Here is a 20,154-nt window from a genome sequence, read left to right on the forward strand (position 1 = left end):
AGTGTGTTGAGATATTTCCATATCTCTTTACCCACCACTGCCACTTGTTAATGCCCTTTCTTCTTGATGGAATAGTCTTTTGACTGGACACATTCCTGTCCTGGGCACCCCAACCTTAGGCAGATTGATGTTGTTAATAAAATGCAGATGCAATACTTTCACCATCTTCCTTAAAAATATATTTTGTGTCTTCCTATCTGCTAAATGTTAGGTCCAAACTCCTAAACCCAGCTCATTAACTACATCTTCATCTAGTCTCTGTTTCTCTTCCTAAATTAATACCTCGCCAAATTTCTTCTACTCTTGTTCTCGTGAGCCTGAGGTGCCATGGCATAGTCTTTCAGATGTTGGTGTCTATGGCATACACTTTTCTCTTAGCCACATCCCATGTGGGTGAGAGAATAGGGACCCACTGGAGGGTTGAAATGTCTGAGAAATAAATACTATGAAAATAATATATCAGAAATAAGACAAAAAGGCAAGAATATTTTTAAAGCAGGGGTGTGGCCGTTTGAGTTGCCCAGAGGGGTTTGGCTCTAACACAGAAGAAGTCCACACTTGCTTTATTTATAGTGGTACAGATTTAAGGGGATTGGTAGGTATGAAGTTTCAGTGTGGGAGGAGTCTTGTTTTGGTGCTTGCTTCTTGGTGTGGCAGGGGTCTTGCAGTAAACAGAGTATTTGGTGTTTGGTTCTTGGTGGGTTACTCCCACGTCAGGGGCTGTGTTAGAACTTGAGATGTGAGCTAGATCAGGGTGCCACCTTGAGTTGGGGATTCTTGTACCAGGGGGTTCTGCCTGCCTGGGAGTTCCCAAATCAGGGCTTCCCTGTCTAATGGCTTGAAGAGTTTGCTCATTTCACACATGGTTCATAGATGGCTTCCTGCACTTTTCATACACTTTTCCCTTGCCTTCACTGATGTCTTTCCATTAATTAGTACTGCTTCTTCAATAGAGCTTTCACCCACTTTCCAGGTGAAGGGTAGGTGCTCTTTTTATATGTATTGATCCTTATTTCAATTCAGCATTTCATTTTAATTACCTCTTCTTTGTGTCTCACTCTGTATTATAACATTAGAGTAGAGGCTGTATCTATGTAATTCATTGTCTTATACCCCAAGTATGAAACATGGTAGGTGTTTAAATATTTAAATTAATAAAGGATAAGATAGATCCTAGGGATGTGGTATTTCAGTTTTTTCCACGTTCTAACTTGGGGGTTATATACTCAATAGTATTTTAATGTATAACTAAGAGGGTTTTTTCTTTTTAAATTTTAACCATTGTATTAAACTCTTTAGGTTACCATAATAGAATACCAAAGATTATGTGACTTTGACGATAGAAATTTATTTTCTTTCCTATCTGGAGACTGGGAAGTCCAAGTTCAAGATGTCAGCGGAATTTAGTTTTTGGTGCATGTGTGTGTATATGACACAAAATAGAATTAACTCAAGATTGTCCCAAGAGACAATAAAGACATTATACAATGAAAAAGAGTGAATTCTACTTAAAGATATAATTAATATGAATATATAGGCATCCAACATCAGAACTCAAAAATTATGAAATCAAACATTGACAGAACTGAAAGGAGAAGTAGACAGTAGTATTCTCCTGGTACGCTATCACAAATGTGAAATAAGTGGTGAGATTGAAGATAAATTACTTGAGTTTTGATTTAGAAAATAAATTGTTGGCCTTGATTAGAAAGATATTGTGGAGATGTGCTTTTATTAAAAGCAGGATGATAATAGTAGGAAACTTCAATATCTGAGTTTCAATAATGTATAGAACATACAGACAGAAAATTAATGAACAGTGAACTTAAACAAAATTGAAGCCATGGACCTAACAGATAAATACAAAACATCCTATCCAACAGTATGCACATTCCAGTAGAATGTACATTCTTTTCAAGGAAACATTCTGTAGGATAGACCACATGTTAGGCCACATAACAAATCTTAATATTTTTTTCTAATTTTTAAGTATTATTTTGATTATTTATCATTGCACTTTGGTTTACAGATGTAGAAAGACTAAATTTCTTTTCAAAAACATATTTTCATAGTGTTTTAATGGTTTACAACATGTTTTATAATTATGAGCACATTTATTTATTTATTTTAATTTTTATCTATCAAGTCAAAAAATTTAAGAGGATAAAAATCATACCAAGTATCTCTTTGGACCATAATGGAATGAAACTACAAATCAATGACAGATGGAAAATTAGAAAATTCAAACTATGTGGAAGTAAAACAGTGTATTTGCTATAGTTTGGATCTGGAACACCTTCCAAAGGCCCATGTCTTAAAGGTTTGGTCCTCAGGCACGGAGTCCTGTGAAATAGTGGAACCTTTGAGTGGTGGTAGGTTAGTAGGAAGTTTTAGGTCCTTGGGGACATACCTTTGGAGGTGGTATTGGAACTCCAACCCCTTCCTCTTCTATTTCCTCCATGAAGCTAGTAGCTTGCTCTACCACATGTTCCCTACCATTATTTTACTACCTTTCCACAGGCCCAAAGTAACAGGGCTAACTTACCATGAGCCGTAACAAATGTTTTCTCTTTATGGATTGATTATCTTAGGAATTTTGTTACTGTCATGGAAAACTCATTGACACAACACTTTAAAATAATCAATGTGCCAAAGATAAAACAAAAATGGAAATTAGAAAATTCCTTGAGACAAGCAAAAGTGAGACCACAACATGCCAGAACACACTGGCTGCCTCAAAAGCAGTACAAAGAGGGAAGTTTATAATGATAAACATTTACGTTTTACAAGGTGACAGATCTCAAGGAAACAACCTAATTTTGTATCTTAGTATCTGGAAAAGAACAAACTAAGACCAAAGTTATTAGAAGAAAGGGAATGCAACTAAGAAAAAGGAGAGAATACTTAAGTAAATAAAATTAAACTGAAAGAGGAGACATTACAGCCAATGCTTTAGAAATGAAAAGGAACTTAAGAGATTACTCTGAAAAGTTATACATCAACAAACTGTACAACCTATAAGCTATTCCTAGATACACACATTCTTTCAAAATTGTTATAGTTTGGATTTGAAATGTTTCCTAAAGGTTTGTGCTAAATGCTTGGTTGCCAGTCTGTGGTACTATTGGGAGGTGGTGGAACCTTTAAAAGGTGGGACATATGGGGAGGAAGTTAGGTCATTGGGGTTTTGCCCTTGAATAGAATATTGGTTCCTCCCTCCTTCTCTCTCTCTCTCTCTCTCTCTCTCTCTGTCTCTGTCTCTCTCTCTTTGCTTTCTGGGTACCTTGAGGGGCCCAAGTTTCCTCGACCACATATCCTCTGCTATGTTAAACTATGTGGCTATGGGCTCAAAGGCAAGGTGGTAAGCAACCAAGGACTGAAACCTCTGAAACCATGAGCCAAATTAAATCTTTCCTTCTAAGTTTATCTCAGGTATTTTGTCACAGTGGTGAAAATCCAACAAACACATGATGAAAATCTAAACAGGATACAAGGAAACTTGGGAAGAGTTGGTTATGTCAATTACTTTGTAGTGCACACATCACGGGTGTTTGCATGTTACTCACCAAATGTATTTCTTTGTTCTGTATATGAATTCTACCTCAATAAAACTGTTAAAAATAGGAAATCAGGGAGAAGAGTATAGAAGGCAGATGAACACATGAACCATCAGATCCCTCTTAGTTTACTCACAGGAAGTGTTTGTGTACTGTTTCTGGGAAATCAACAAGATTTTGTATTTTTCTTGCTCATACCCATGAACATACTTATAATCAACAGGCTAACGATGGTGGTAAGGAGTGTCTAGGCAGTCAATTTAAGAACAGATTCATGGCACAAAGTCATCTCTCTTTCAGACTGACTCTACTGCTGTTATGGTTTGGATGTGTGGTGTCCCCCAAAAGTTCACATGTGAGACAATACAAGAAAGTTTAGAGGAGAAATAATTGGGTTATAGCCTCAACCTAATCAGTGAATTACTCCCTGATGGGATTAATTGAGTGGTGACTGGAGGCAGATGGATTGTGACTGGAGAAAATGGTTCATTGGGGTTATGGCTACGGGTATATATTTTGTATCTGGAGAGTGGAGTCTCCCTCTCTTTCCTGATCACCATATGAGTTGCTTCCATCTGCTACACTCGTCCACCATGATGTCTGCCTCACCTCAAACCCCAAGGAATGGAGCTGGCCTTTTATGTACTGAGGTCTCTAAAGCCCTGAGCCCCCGAGTAAACCTTTCCTACTTTCAAATTGTTCTGGTTTGGTGCTGTTAGTCAGAGCAGTGGAAAGCCGACTAAAAAAGCTGCCACCAGTGCCCTTTATTCACTGTTTTCTGGTGGTTCTACATGGTGAAGAGATAAATAAGGAATTCTCGTGGGCATATCAAAATCCACTTATTTATAGCCCTGTTAGTACCCTTTGACCACTGGTTAAAAATTTAAAAAATAACATTGCACTATTTTAATTTCAACTTTGATATAGGTTTTAATTTTCCCACAGTATGCAAGCCTGTAAAAATATTATATCAAGTGGATGTTCACTTTTTTCACATTCTTCTAATAATGTCTAAACTTCCTATGAAAGCAGAGTCTTTTTCCTTTAAACAGCTAGGTTTGACTAAGGTAGAGAGCAGTACTAAGTGTTATCACTCTTGGATGACTAGTGCCTACTTGAAGTACTGTGCGTTTGATATTCTTGTTCTGTGCTTTAAAGAATAGTTGCCAGTGCAAAACACACACACACACACACACACACACACACACACCAAAGCAACAACAAAAGCAAATATATATGCTATTTAAGGAAAGGAACCAAATTATAAATGATTCTAGGACAGGATCATGAACCCAAAGGGCTTGACTTAAGGATGTATGACATTGGAGCAAGAAACTTGAAATCACCAGGAAACAAGATTTGATGTCCTGACTCTGTTAGTAGTTAGCCCTGTGGTTTAATTTCCATTTCTGACCAAGTGTTGTGTCCATAATAGTGGTATCTAATACCTTTGCCTGCACAGGATTTCTGTGATTAGGACAGGAGACACTTGCATCTGTTATTTAGATTATGGTTTTGAAAATTTGCTTGATAATTAAAACCCCTGGGACCTTTGTTAAAACACTGATTCTCAGTCTCTAAATAGGTTGATTCATTCAATAAGGATGGGACTTAGAAATGTGTACTTAAAAACAAAAACAAACTATTCCTAGAGAATATCCAGGTTATGTAACATATAGATCTAACTCAAACTATGAGATGTAAAGTCTAGAGCAGCTGTTTAATCCTCAGACTAAGCTTTAAATTTATTTACTTTGTACTTTAAGGTAAAACTTGAGCTATCAGAAACTTAGAAAATATAATAGTGAAACAAACTGAATCTTAAAATCTTTTATAGCACTATTACCTCCAGCTAGCATGTAGTATTTTTGCATGTTAACTTTTAGCCACTTTTTCATAAATATGTGCATGAGTGTGTTTGTGTGAGCACACACACATGTATATACACATATCTATATTCATATTTTAAATGCACACATTATTTTTCTATCTAATTGCATTTTATGTCACATTCTATGTTTTTATTTTATTTTTAAATTTAAATATGAATGGTTTCCAAGTCATTAACCATTCTTTTTTTCATTTTTACAATATGTTCTATTAGTTATACATGACAGTAGAATGCATTTTGATTCATTATACACACATGGAGTACAAACTTTGGTTTCTCTGGTTGTACATGACATAGAGTCACAATATTAATGCAATCATACATGTATATAGGGTAATGAAATCTGTCTCATTCCACCATCTTTCCCACCTCCTAGTCCCTCCCCTACCTTCATTCCCTTCTGCAGAATCTAAAGTTCCTCCATTCTGCTCTCACACCCCACCCCCCCATTATAGATCAGCATCTACTTATCAGAGAAAACATTTTGCCTTTGGTTTTTTGGGATTGGCTTAACTCACTTCACATGATATTTCATGTTGTATGAAATAATTGAACACATCATCTCTGATTATTACAACAAAACTGCTAACATCTTAATAGGATTTATTTGGTTTAAGGCTCCATATAATTTGCATTGGATGTCACAACAAGGTCTACAATTTCTAATGGTGGACAAAGAGAGAATGGGAGAGGGGTGGAGGATGTGATGTTAATGAGGGAAGAGGTAAGAATACAGAGGTACTAGATCATAGGAAGGGTGAAAGAGGAATCAAAGTTGTTGTTAGCAGGAGAAAAGAGAGAAAGAGACTCTCAGGAAACAAATATATAAAAGGAAAATAGAGAAAGCAAGTTGAAAAAAAGAAAAATAAAAGAAATATTTTTAAAAATCTACAACAAAACTCTAATATACTATTCAAACCTCCCAGTTCTCAGTAGCCTGATGCTTGATGATTATTTGATTTCAAAGATGTTGAGGATGTGAGAGTGGGAAACAGAAAAAGAAAAAAGGCAAAAAGAAGGGGGCGGGAAGAGTCTTGAAGGAAAATGGAACAATTGTTTCTGTTGGAGTTCAATGTCTTCTCTGCTTCCCTTCTCTTCTGATAGGTGGGTTTGTTTGCTGGTGACTCCACTCTCAGGATGGAGAATGTTACTAAGGTGGGAGTATTTGACCTGGAGGCGGAACTCCTGGAGGCAGGGTATAATAATTGCCTGTCCCACTAGAAGACTGCACCGTGGGATTCTCCTTTTGGGTCCACTCATGTGACGTAGGAGCCTGATCTTGGCCCCTTCATCACTACTCCACCCCACAACTTCTGGTCTGAATTTAGTCTCTAAATTGTATCTCTCCTGCCTCTCTCTTTAGATTTCCCAACCAGGAACCTCTCTCCCTGGAGGTCCTGAGGACTGGGACCTATATGCCTGTTGTGGAAAACTGTTCTGTATTGGGCAGATCAGGACCAGCTGTTGAATGCATGGGACAGCCATAGACCTGCAAGTTCTGGGCTGGGTTGGTGACTAGAGGGTAGTTGGGAGACTGTGGATTGAGGAGCCAGAGGACCCTGTTGATTGCCAAACTGTCAGGACCATGTAATCAGTGGGTGCCTTATTGGGGAGAGAGTTGTGGACCAGGTTGATGTCAGGTCCTAGCAAGTGTTGCCAGAGTTGTCTCTGGAATCTAGGTGGGTGCCAGACTGGTTGGCTGGATGAACTGGGATCAAGATGCCCTCATACCTTTTCCCAACTTATTGATCACATGCAAGGCCCCCTCCTGCCTCTGCAGCAAGATGGTGACTATTAGCACACCTACCAGTGATACCTCAGAAGTAACCATGCCTGCAGGGACCTTGTTGATGTTCTTTTAGGTCCTGGCTTTTATCCCTAGATGGAAGAGGTCACATCCCTAGTTGGTGGTAATGACAGCAGCTAACCTGTAGGTAACTTGATATTGGGATTTTTGTCTCCCGCAGGTGTCCCAAGATGGAAGCTGCCCCAAATAAAGATGGCAGTGGCAGCAGTGGAGGTAATCCAAGATGGTGGTGGCGGTGTCCCAAGATGGAGTCTGTCATGCATTCATAGATGGGGAGCTGAGGTGCATGTGTGGTGTGTCACTGGCTAGGTCCTTGGGGGCAAAGAATTCATTTAAAATACAATTTTATCATGATTTCATTGCTGTGCATGAAAATATAATTTTCACCATTTAATGTCTAATTTTCTACAAGACAAAAGACTTAAATGTATATCATTGTATGTAAAAGTTACTTTTTAAATTTTATCGTATCCTCAATATTGAACCTTAAATATGGACTTACTAGATCAGAGGACTACACTAAATGAAATTGGTCATGAGAAATGTAGTCAGAAACTGGGCTCGTTTTGAAGTTGAAAAGTTAAGAAAGAATGTATTGGCCTGAGTTTGTGTGGGAAAGTGATTTAAGAATTACCAATTGGGCTTTAGTTTTTTTTTTTTTTTTTTTTCCTATCTCAACAAGGCTGTATTTCTCCTTTTTCCAGGAAGTTTCCTTCTCTCTTTCTTTCCCTTTCTTCTCCCATCACATATCCATACATATATGCATACAGTCATGTGTATGCACACATGCAAATACATGCATGTCTAATATATTAAAAACTCAAAATGGTAGGGGAATACTAAACCTCTGAACTCAAAATTAATCTCTTAATACTGTGTTATTGCAACAAACCTACAGTTGGAGCAATCCTGGCATTATAATAAGCAGGGACATTATGAAGCGAACTTAAGATGATAGATCAACAACAGTTTAAGTGAATACTTATTATGTAGACACCAACTAAAACAGATGTTAATTTAATTAGAAAAATGAACCCAACTGGTTGGAAGGAACTAGGAACTAAATGGAGAGTTAAAATAAAATCAACAATTCTCTATATGATTCTTAAGGCTAGCATATTAATAATGATCCCACTTTAATTTCTAAGTAGAAGTTTCAGGCTTGTTGTGAGCTAAGCACTAGTCTACACCCTTTAACTAGACTGATGTAAGTAGAGAGCAGAGCTTTTGATAGACCATCCATCTGCAACCTTGTTGAATTATAACTTGGGCTAGGCTCAATTCAGTGAGTGCTGAAAATACCAAGTGTTTGAGATGGTGAAATTTTAGAACCAGAGGGTTTTCAGTATCCTCTATTTTAAATTTTTTTATTTGTCCTAATTGGTTTTACATGACAGTGCAATGCATTTATACATTTTGATAGATCATTAACAAATTTACTCTGTCAACACTGCTGACAATTAAACCATTTGCCAGAGAGCAGAGTTGTTATTTCAAATTTTAAGTGGTCTCCATGTTCCCTCCCTCAGCTTTGTTCTTTGACAACCAATTGGAAAGAGAAAAGGGAAGTAGTGTTTCTTAAAGAGAAATTATTTTGTGATTTTAATGAGTTCCTTAACCTTAATATTTGTGAGTCAGAGGTGGATAATTTGAGGTCTAATTTATGAACAATAAGCTTTTATATGCATAATAAATTTGTAATTTCAGAGTATAAACCAAAGTTCATAGAAGTTAGGTGACTTACTTAAGGACAAACAGCTAATTTGTGGTAGAGATGGAGCTCAGGTCTCTTTGTCTCTAGTCTAATGTCATTATGTCCTACCATAATGACATTTCTTTGGTGCATGTTTAGAGAAGAATATGACATGTGCAGCTCCAATTCACGAAATCAAGGGCAGCCTTTGGATAGTAATGAAGGCTAGTAAACACTGACGGGGTCTTAATTCCAACAAGTGACAACCACCACCGCCACCACCCAGTATCTCACTTTCAATAACATATCAAAAGGAATTTGATGCAAGTTTTCTATTACCAGTAGTTCACATTTTATAAATACAATTTCATGAATATATTTTCTATATATCTTAGAAGATACATAGTCACATTACATAATCTTTTTTTTTAAATAAAATCTCATTTTACCTAAAATGTCTCACTTGAGATGCAGTGGCTCCACTGTTTTCCATATATGTCATTATCTCTCATTACCAAGCAAGATCCCAAGCCTAGTCCTCCTGCCACCTCTTGGGTGTAGGACTCCAGTAACTCCATGTGCTCACACCCAAAGAGAGACCAAGTCAGGAGATTTTATACTAAATTTAAAAAGTGCCAAATCCATTTGAGCAATGTTCTTTTTCTTGATCAAATCCATTTTCTTCATGTATTTCTCTTAGCTTGCAGCAAAGAGTCATTGCTTCCTTTTCAATGTAATGAAAAAAATAAAAATGCCCAGAAGTTATGGTCTTAAAACTCTAAGAATTTAATGTTTTTCTCATCATTGCAGTTTCTCCAAGTCATCAATCTAGTTCACAATTGTTAATATATTTTGTGTATTTAACACTTTTTTCCCCCCAAAAGTCTTTATGGTCTGTGTCTGTAAATGAAATTGGGGAGTATTCTGTCAGTGCAGCTTAACATGAACAATATTTTACTGTTATAGATGATATATTTTTGTATGAGTACGTAATCTATTCTGACAAGATTCAAAACCACTTTGCTAGCAAATGAAATACTTGGGAAAATATAGTAAGTCTATCAGGCTTGATGAAGTTGCTACTTAATTTAACAAGTGAGTGTTGTATTCAATAGGATTATAATGAACAAGAGTCTAAACATACTCCTATAAACAATTCTTAAAGAATGACTTGGATACTGGGAAAAATAAAGATTATAATTGCCTTCACTTCTATAACTGTTTTTCACAAAAAATAATCTTTCTATAAATTTAAGTGATTAAACACAAATGATAGGTATTAATAAACCCAATCACATGGGTCCACTGTCTTGTCTTATACTGAGGTACTTTTACTTGTATCCCCTTAACTACTTCCTCTTTACATTCTATTAGCTACTGAATCCCTCATCCAATCTGCCCATACCCAAGACTAACTAGCTGGTTTTTACTCACACTGTGTGCCTTAGCATCAATCACTCTCTACCTTGCCACTAAATACCAGTGAAAGATGGGTGTTATATTTATGTGCTCCTATAGAACTCAGTTACAACATTTTCCATGCTACTATAATTGCCTATTCAATGGTGGCCATTGATAGGAAATAAGGGATGAACAAATAGCATTATTCCTCTAAACCCTAAGCTCCATGAATGCAGGAACCATGTGATTTTTCCAGTTATATTCCAGGTGTTAAGCATAATTACCACCATAAAATGGAGGCTCAATATATACATATATGTTATATAATGTGTTCATAAATATGTGTGCATATACTCTGCACATACATATGCATACCTACATAAATACAATATATATGTGTGTGTAGTGTGTATATACTATGCAAATATACTATGCACACAGAGATGCATATGTATAATATCTGTGTGTGCATATATAAAGCAAGGTGATGTGAAGATTCTGTATATATACTACACAGATATATATTTGATAGATATTTTCTTTTAATTTTTTTCTTTCTGTTTCTTTTTTATCTTTTAATTTGTTCTAATTAGTTATACATGACAGTAGAATGCACTTTGACATATTGTACACAAATGGAACACAACTTTTCATTTGTCTGACTATACATGTTGCATAGTCACATTGGAAGTGTAGTCACACATGTACATAGGGTAAGAATCCATCTCATTCCACCATTCTCCTCACCACACACCCCTACCTCCCTTCACTCCCCTCTGCCCAATACAAACTTCTTCATTCTTCCATACCTTCCCATTATGGATCAGCACCTGCTTATCAGAGAAAACATTTGGCCTTTGGTTTTTTGGGTTTGGTTTATTTTGCTTAGCATGATATTCTCTAGCTCCATTCATTTACCTACAAATGACATAATTTTATTCTCCTTTAAAGTTGAGTAAAATTCCATTGTGTATATATACCACAGTTTCTTGATCCATTCATCTATTGAAGGGCATCTAGGATGGTTCCACAATCTAGCTATTGTGAATTGAGGTGCTGTAAACATTGATGTGGCTTCACCAGTGTAGTATGCTGATGTTAAGTCCTTTGGGTATAGGCCAAGGAGTGGGACAGTTGGGTCAAATGGTGGTTCCATTTCAAGTTTTCTAAGGAATCTGCATACTGCTTTCACAGTTGTTGCACTAACTAGGAGTCCCACCAGTAATTTTCCCCACATCCTTGCCAACATTTATTATTGCTTCTATTCTTGATAATAGTCATTCTGACTGGAGTGAGATGAAATCTTAGAGTAGTTTCTGTTTGCATTTTTCTAATTGCTCGAGATGATGAACATTTTTTCATATGTTGATCAATTGTGTTTCTTCTGTGAAGTGTCTGTTCAATTTTGGTATTTTTCTTAGAACAAATATTGATAACACATCAACTTTATAATGTGAAATTGAATTATAATTGAAACCTTTAGAATACTTTCTAAAGTGTGATTTAAAAAATGTGTTTGTGGTAGTGCTAACAAGTATTCAACCTCTTGGTCCAAAAGAATGAATTCCAAAATCAACCCATTTATGTTGTTCATGAATTAACTAGTTGCCTCAGATCACCAAAACTTATCACTTCTTTTATTGGAACAAATGCAGAAATTTTACTACTTCGAAAGAGATGAAGTGCACCCAAAGACCCAAAGACCATGTACACATTGCTTAAAGTTTACACTTTTCAGATATCAAGATGTAATCAAATGTCTGTGCTAGAAATCTTTAAATTTGTCTTGAGCTTTGTAATTCATTTAATATGATAAAGGTCAATTCATTACTTTAACAACAAGAATAACTGAACAGTAGAAATTTTTGGATATAGATGCTTACCAGTTCTTGTTAAGGGCTAATACATGCATGATCTAATATCTATTAATTAGAAATCTGTTCATAAAAGTAAAAATGTGTGGCATCATGGTAATGGGTTTTTTTCCTTTTGCTACCATAGCATTCATTAGGTCATTTACTCATTAAACATATTCACTGAGTTTTTATGTCAGATGCTGCATTGTTTTGCTTGGATTACAAAAATGATTCAGAGGCATGCTTCTCTACCCTGAAGGAGCTTTCATTCTAGAGAATGGGGACAGAGCAAGCCTAACAAGTCCTGAAAGGAGCAAGGTGAAGTTAACAAAGCAAGATGATGGGAAGGATGTGCAAAGCAGGAAGAGGTGCTCATTGCTGAGGTGTCAGGAAAGTTGTGTCTAACAAGGTGGCATTTTTGCTGACACTTAAATTTCAAGGAGGCATGGAGGGGACTTGGTCAAGGCAGAGTAAAGGCCAGAGTAAAGTTCTTGGGTGGAAAGGGTTTTCTTATGTATGAAAGACAGAATCAAATGTAATGTTTCTATACATCATGGCAAAAGACAATACAGTGAGGTAGAAGAGGTGGGCAGGAACTGGGTAAACTGTGGTTTTAGATTTTAACTTGAAAGCAATGTGAAATCATTGGTGTTGTGTAACCAGTGTTGCTGTGTTGGTAGTGGTTATTACATACTCTGGGGCCTCAGATATTGAGAGTTTGAATTAATTATAGTCATTAGTAATTAAAGTGAAAGATTGCTCTCTTCACTAAATTATAAGTCTCATTTTCTGACCTCCATTTTTCTCCTCATCCAAAACCTGCACTCTAATTCTTTGGTTAAGATTGTTTTTATTAAAGAATAACAACTATTCAGAAATGTTCAAAAATCACAATTAGTCAATGATTGCATAAGGAAAACACAACTGTGTAATAGAATGAAAAGAAACCACAAAGTGGAAGAAAATATTTGCAAATTACATTTCTGAGAAAGTACTTGTTTCTAGACTGTATGAAGAACTCTCAAGACTAAATAGCAATAAAACAATCTGATTCAAAAATGGGCACTAGATTTGAATACACTCCTCACAAAAGAAAATTTATGGTGTTAAGTTTTTTTCATTTCTTTATATATTCTGGAGATTGATGCTCTATCTGAGGTTCCGATGGCAAAGATTTTCTCCCATTCTGTAGGCTTTCTCTTCACATCTTGATTGTTTCCTTTGCTGTGAAGAAACTTTTTAGTTTGATAAAATCCCATTTGTTGAATCTTGATTTTAATTCTTGTTCTTTAGGAGTCTTGTTAAGTAAGTTGGCTCCTAAGCAGACATGAGGAGGAGTTGGGCCTGCTTTTTCTTTGATTAGGTGCAGGGTCTGTGATCTAATGCCTAGGTATTGATCCACTTTGAGTTCAGTTTTGAGCAGGATGAGAGAGAGGGGTTTTGCTACATATGAATTTCCAGTTTTCCCAGCACCATTTGGTGAAGAAGCTATCTTTTCACCAATGTATATTTTATCGCTTTTGTCTAGTATGAGACAACTGTATTTATATGAGTATGTATCTATGTCTTCTATTCTACAACATGTCTGTTTTGGTGCCAATACCATGCCATTTTTGTTAAATGCAAATTAAAACAACACTGAGATTTCATCTCACTCCAGTCGGAATGGCAATTATCAAGAATATAAGCAATAATAAATGTTCGTGAGGATGTGGAGGAAAAGGTACACTCATTTATTGCAAGTGGGACTGCAAATTTGTGTGACCACTCCAGAAAGCAGTATGAAGATTCCTCAGAAAACTTGGAATGGAACCACCATTTGACTTAGTTATACCACTCCTCACTTTATACTCAAAGTACTTAAAATAAGCCACATCAATGTTTCTAGCAGCTCAATTCACAATAGCTAAACTATGGAACCAAACTAGATGTCCTTGAACAGATGAATGGATAAAGAAAATGTGGTACACATACACAATGCAATATTACTCAGCCATAAAGATGAAATGAAATTATGGCATTTGCCAGTAAATGAATGAAGACTATCATGTTAAATGAAATAAGCCAATTCCAAAAAACCAAAGGCCAGATGTTCTCTCTGATACGCCAGTGCTAACTCACAATCAGGTGGGGAGGCATCAGGGAAGAATAGAAGTACTTTGGATTAGATAAAGGGGGAATGATGGGAAGGGAGGGGGAATGAGAATAGGAAAGATAGTAGAATGAATTGGACATTCCATCCCTATGTTCATATATGAATACACGAACAATGTACATCATATACAACTAGAGGAATGGGAGGTTGTATTCCATATACATATAATATGACAAAATACATTCTACTGTCATGAATAACTAAAAAGAATAAAACAACAACAAAAACAAAAAAAAACATTTTTGAGTGCAAGTGTAGAACGAATGGCTCTAAGTTATAAGTGTAGAAATAAAATCACATCATATAAGTTAATAATGCTAAATTGTTTTCCAAATTTTTGAACCAATTTATTATACTAATAGTTTATTATTGCTCATTGTATTCACTGATGCTTGCTAATGTCGAAGTTTTTAATTCCTATCAATCTGAAGTGCGTAAAATGTTCTCTCGTGACTTTAATTTTCATATCCCTGATAAAAATTGAGAATGGACATGTTTTTCACTTATGAAAAAAGATCTATGAATAAAAAATGAGCTTATGTAAAAGTTAACAATATCATTAATATTTAGGGAAATGAAAATTACAACCACATTGAATTAGTATTACATACCTCTAAGAATGTCTAAAATAAAAAGTAAAACTAAATTTTTCAAAACTGGTCAACATGTGGAGTTTTTAGAACACTCAAATATTGCCAATAAAAATGCTAAACTATACAGCCACTTTGAAAAATGGTTTGGTAGTGTCTTATAAACATATACTTACCATATGACCCAGAAATATGATTCCAAAGGGAAATGAAAACTCATAAAAGCCTCTGTGGAAATGTTCATAAACACTTTATTTATAGCCACCACAATTTGGAAACAGTGCAAACAACCTTCCACCACTGTTGGATTCCTTCAGCCTCAAACTACCAGAAATGTACCACAGTGACCTGTGAGATGTCTCAGTAAAAGAGTGTCAGAAAGACTTATTACATTGGATTCGGTATTTTGGGGAAGGTTTAAGGAAATAGAGGTTCACTCTATATTAGGTGTAATAAGAAAGTGAAGGCAATGTCATGATTATATATCTCAATACATCTTAATTATAGGGAAGGCATTCATGAGTATGGTAAAAGCAAAAATTGATATATAATTAGCAATTAATCATTTAATGATAAAGAGGGATGTTTTGTATTTTGTGGCCTGCATAGTCACTTTTTTTGAAGTAGATATTTGTGAGACTGTTTATATTCAGTTGGAAAATGATCTGACTTAGTCATAAACACAAATCAATTAATAATAACCTTGAGGCCTAGCTATGAATGTCAGATCAGTTCCTGGACTTAAGAGGCTGCTTTTAAAAAATCTTTTTCAGAATAAACAAACTGTGGTAGGTCTATACAAGTGAATACTACTTACAAAGAAGAATAAATGAACTATCGATTCACATATCAACATGAATTTGCATTTTTCTGAGCAAAAGAAGCTAGACTGAAAAACCTATATACTGCCTGATTTTATTTATGTGAGACACTAGGAAAGATAAAACCATAGAGGAGAGAATATATCACTGGTTTCCAGGGATTAATAATGGGGAAAACAGTTGGCAGAATAGTGTAGATGGGAGAATTTTAGGGGTGATGGGATTAGATGGTCGACACATGACTATACATTTGTTAAAACTCAGAGAACTGCTCACCGTAAAATGTGAGTTTTACCAATTGGAAAAACAAAACAAAAGAAAACAAGAAAGTGTATATGTGGAAGGGAAAAGAGGGAGTTTGTAAAAAATAAATCTAATTTTTCTATAAGTGAATTGCATAGTCTCACTTAAGCAGATGGAAAAGAAAGAAACTGACCTAAGTATCTTTGGCAGTCTTTTGCCTTATCCACTCAGTCACCTTGTCTTAATCCTTTGAAAAGCAGTGTTTTGACTGAATACTGTAAGGCTGAAGGCATATATAGTCAAATGACCTTGGTTTGTTAGTATATTTTTCTCAGGAATATGTGCTGGAAATTATGAAACTTTATTTATATGCTAGAATTGAGCAAATAAAATAAATATATTATGGGAGGACAGTTTCTCATTGCTAGAGAGAGAAGTTATATTAAAAAAAGGAAATACCAGAATTGAATTTAGGCTATACTGGCATTAGAGGTATCTATATGAACTCATTTAAAAAATTACATATAGTTAATATGTAGAAATGAAGCATATGTAGAAATAATGTGAATATGTTTCTGTAGGCAAATTTGTATACATACTTACATATCCTGGCTCTGTCTACAAGAAGGTCTTAAAGCAATGACCTAATAGCTGCAATATGCACACCAAGAGCCAAGATTTGATTTTTAAATACTATGCAACAGTAAAGGAACCAGGAATCTTTGGAGAAATGATTGATTCCAGCACTGGGAGGAGAAAATATAATGATGATTTTGGAGCATCTTGTGATCTTAGAATGCAAGGAAGTCTTAAAAAGATGTATATGTATCTAGAGGGCACAGGAACAAACCTTAATGGCATAGCTGAAACAACATGAGCAACACAGTAGGTATGGTAATGGATTATAAGCCGAGAAATGAAATTAATATATAATTACATATTGATGTAAATAAGTGAATAATGGGTGGAGAATAAAAATATTCCTTAAGAAAAATTTCAATTAATATAAAAGTAATGAGGAAAATGTAAAATACCATGAGAACCCCACAGTAATAATTATCATAGGCAAGATCCATTTAGAGAAGCTAAAAGATATAGGCTATACGCATAGTCTTACATTTTTTCCCTGAAATATTTATTAATTACAAGGGGAAAAGGAGAATTTTTGCAGATACCACCTTAACCAAATGATCAAGGCCACCAGCACTATCAATAATACATAAAAACATATGACACGATATGATGCCTTGGAAAGCGCATATCTCTTCAATGCCATCCTTCCCATTAATGCAAAATTTGATAAGAAATTAAGGAATAACTACAAAATAATGAAAGATAAGACATGGAAGAGAAGAAAAGGTTGGGGGAATGTCACGGATTTGAGATTAAGGAGACATGAAAAGTAAATGCCATGCAGGACTCTGAATTGAATTATGGAGAAGAAAAAGGGATATTAGAAGAAAAAATGGTGAAAACTAAGTTCTACACTTTGATTAATCATATTGCACCAAGTTAATGTCTTAGTTCTTCAGTTCCTCTGAGAGTCTCAGCACCCAACTTCTCTGCACCATATTTGAGTGCTTATTTATCTATACAGGTATTAAAACCGGAGTTAGGATTCCTGGAGTCACATTCGTAAGAAGTGAGCATGGGTCCACATGGGAAGAGAGGAGGTCTTATAGGCAGTATTAGCAACTTACATCAGCTGGCATTTCTGAACACTATGGCTATGTTCCAAATATTTTTATACACTCCCTTTTAATCCTTAGAACAATTATTGGGGGCAAATTCTATTATTTTCTTCCTCTAAAAATGGGAACCTAAAGATGAGCAATATTAAATCGCATGTCTGAGATGTATGTGTATCTAGAAGCTGTGTTCAAACCCAGTTCATCTGACTCTGTTTAATTGCCTGCATTGGTCACTCTAATTAACAGTGTCTAGGAAGGGAACCACAGACTTTCTTTTTCAGGATTTATAGGTTATCTCGGTTGTACATTCTCTCATATTTCACATTTTAGTAGAGTATTCATCTCTTCCAGCTGTTTTTGCTTCTTTTGCTACTACACCACTTCATAGCTTACTGGTACTACTATAATTTGTAGTACTCAAAGAAGCTGAAATTCTTCTGGATTTTTTTAATTATACTTTCTCAGCGTGATATAATATTATGGATCCATAATATTGATTTTGATAATAAGGTCCAGTCCATCCAATTCTAAAATCAATATACCATGTTTTAGAGGATTTCCAAAATGCAGGACATTATGAAGCAAATCATAAAAATAACTGAAACTAATCTCTGAAGAACTATGCACATTCTACAGCCTTTATCATATACAATGAAATATAAATGATATAAAATTGTTCTGAAATTAGTGCTCCCGTGTATCAATCAGTATACATTCAAAACATCTTTTTTCTTCTTAGGCTTAATTTTCTTCAAATAATTTAGCTTGAAAATGATTTCAATGCTTGTCTACTGGAAGTTCTTTTCCTAGTCTACTAGATAGGTAAATGTGTGCTGATACATCTGTATTTGCTTTGAGCCTGCATTACTAAGTCTTAGTCTTTGCATGAGTATTTGCTTAGAGTACAGATTTTAGTATTGATTATGTTATAATTGATTTCTCATGAAGAGTTTGCTTTCCTTCATTAAATATGTCCCCGGCAATTGTAATTCAGGATATTAGTTTTAGTCATTAAATGTCCCTGAAATGGGACACTCATGCTTTACAAAATATTTGCTGCATCTTTTCAGAATAGCTTTTTCTTTTCATTTGACTCAGAGGTTGAAAATTAGGAAATGTCTTTAAACTATCTTGACTTTGATTTTTAAAACTCTGCTGGTTTGATGATAAAGTAACTGATTCTATTTTATTTTCAGACTAAATATATCATCACTGTCTAAATTTTCAAAATAATTTTGCTATTTACATCATGCCAGGTATGTATTTGGATCACTGTAGCATGGACTGGAGCAGCAATGGCAAGTGAAGTTCAATTACAGGAAGAGTATTAGCTATTAGGGAGCCACAACTTAGTTCAAGTTCAAATAAAAGAGTGGCAAGATCCATTGTGATGTATACCACAGTTGTAAGGACAAAGTGGCAACTTGCATGTATTAGCTATCCCTGTAGGGGGTCCCCCGATGTTTCACTTTCTTGTTTAAATTTACACCTCTATAATTTAATAGAGTTAAAGCATTATGGTCTATATATGCCAATTTTATATTGTACAATTTGAAATTTGAGTTGTCTAATAACAACAAAAAATTTGTACTGTGTAATGTGTACTGAGAAAAAGTAAAGAAATGCTGAGTCTTTGAACCACATATGCTGCTGCTATGGAGCCAAGGCCAATGATCACCTGAACAAGGAGAGTGCCAATCTGTCAGCCACAAGTTCAAGTTTGGAAAAGAGAGGAAAAAAAGAAGAGTCAAACTTGGGAGTTTGACTCACCAAGATGGAGAACGCAAGTCATCTGTTGTTCCTTATGAGAACTGGTCATGATAGGATCTCTGCTGATTCTTTTCTTCTTCCTAATGGTGGGTGCTCCATCTTTGCTTGGAGACTTCCCACCAGCACTGAAAGTGGGCCTTCCTATGACAGGCTCTAGTTATTCCATTGTTCAATGTATAAAGGGCATTGCAAACATGTATGAGCTGAATCAAGCTAATATAGATATCACAGTCTCTGACATGGAAATCCTTAATGAAGTTAAAAGGAAAGCAAATTGGAAAACATAATTTGCTGTGCAATTTTTCACTTTTTTCTAAGATAACACCAATCTGTTGCATAAAAATTTGAATATACTCCATGTCGCCGAAGTGTACAGTTAAAAATATTTAAAACATTAAGTGCTGTTTATTTTACCACAATAAAAATGAAAGATAACACCAAGTAACTCCTAATCAGTAATCTCATTTTAGAAATACTACCCTTAAGGAATTCATCAATAAATAGTTTCTCAGAGCTCTTAGATGATAAATATAATATGTTTCAGTTGAAAACATATTATAATATTATCTAATAATATTATAATTTATTAATATTATAATTTATCTAATAATATTAGATAAATGGCCATAAGATTTTAGTTTCATTGTAGTGTCTAATGAGAAGGTGGTTGTACAACTCA

This window comes from Sciurus vulgaris (assembly GCF_902686455.1).
Source record: "Sciurus vulgaris genome assembly, chromosome: 4".
In the NCBI taxonomy this organism is placed as follows: domain Eukaryota; kingdom Metazoa; phylum Chordata; class Mammalia; order Rodentia; family Sciuridae; genus Sciurus; species Sciurus vulgaris.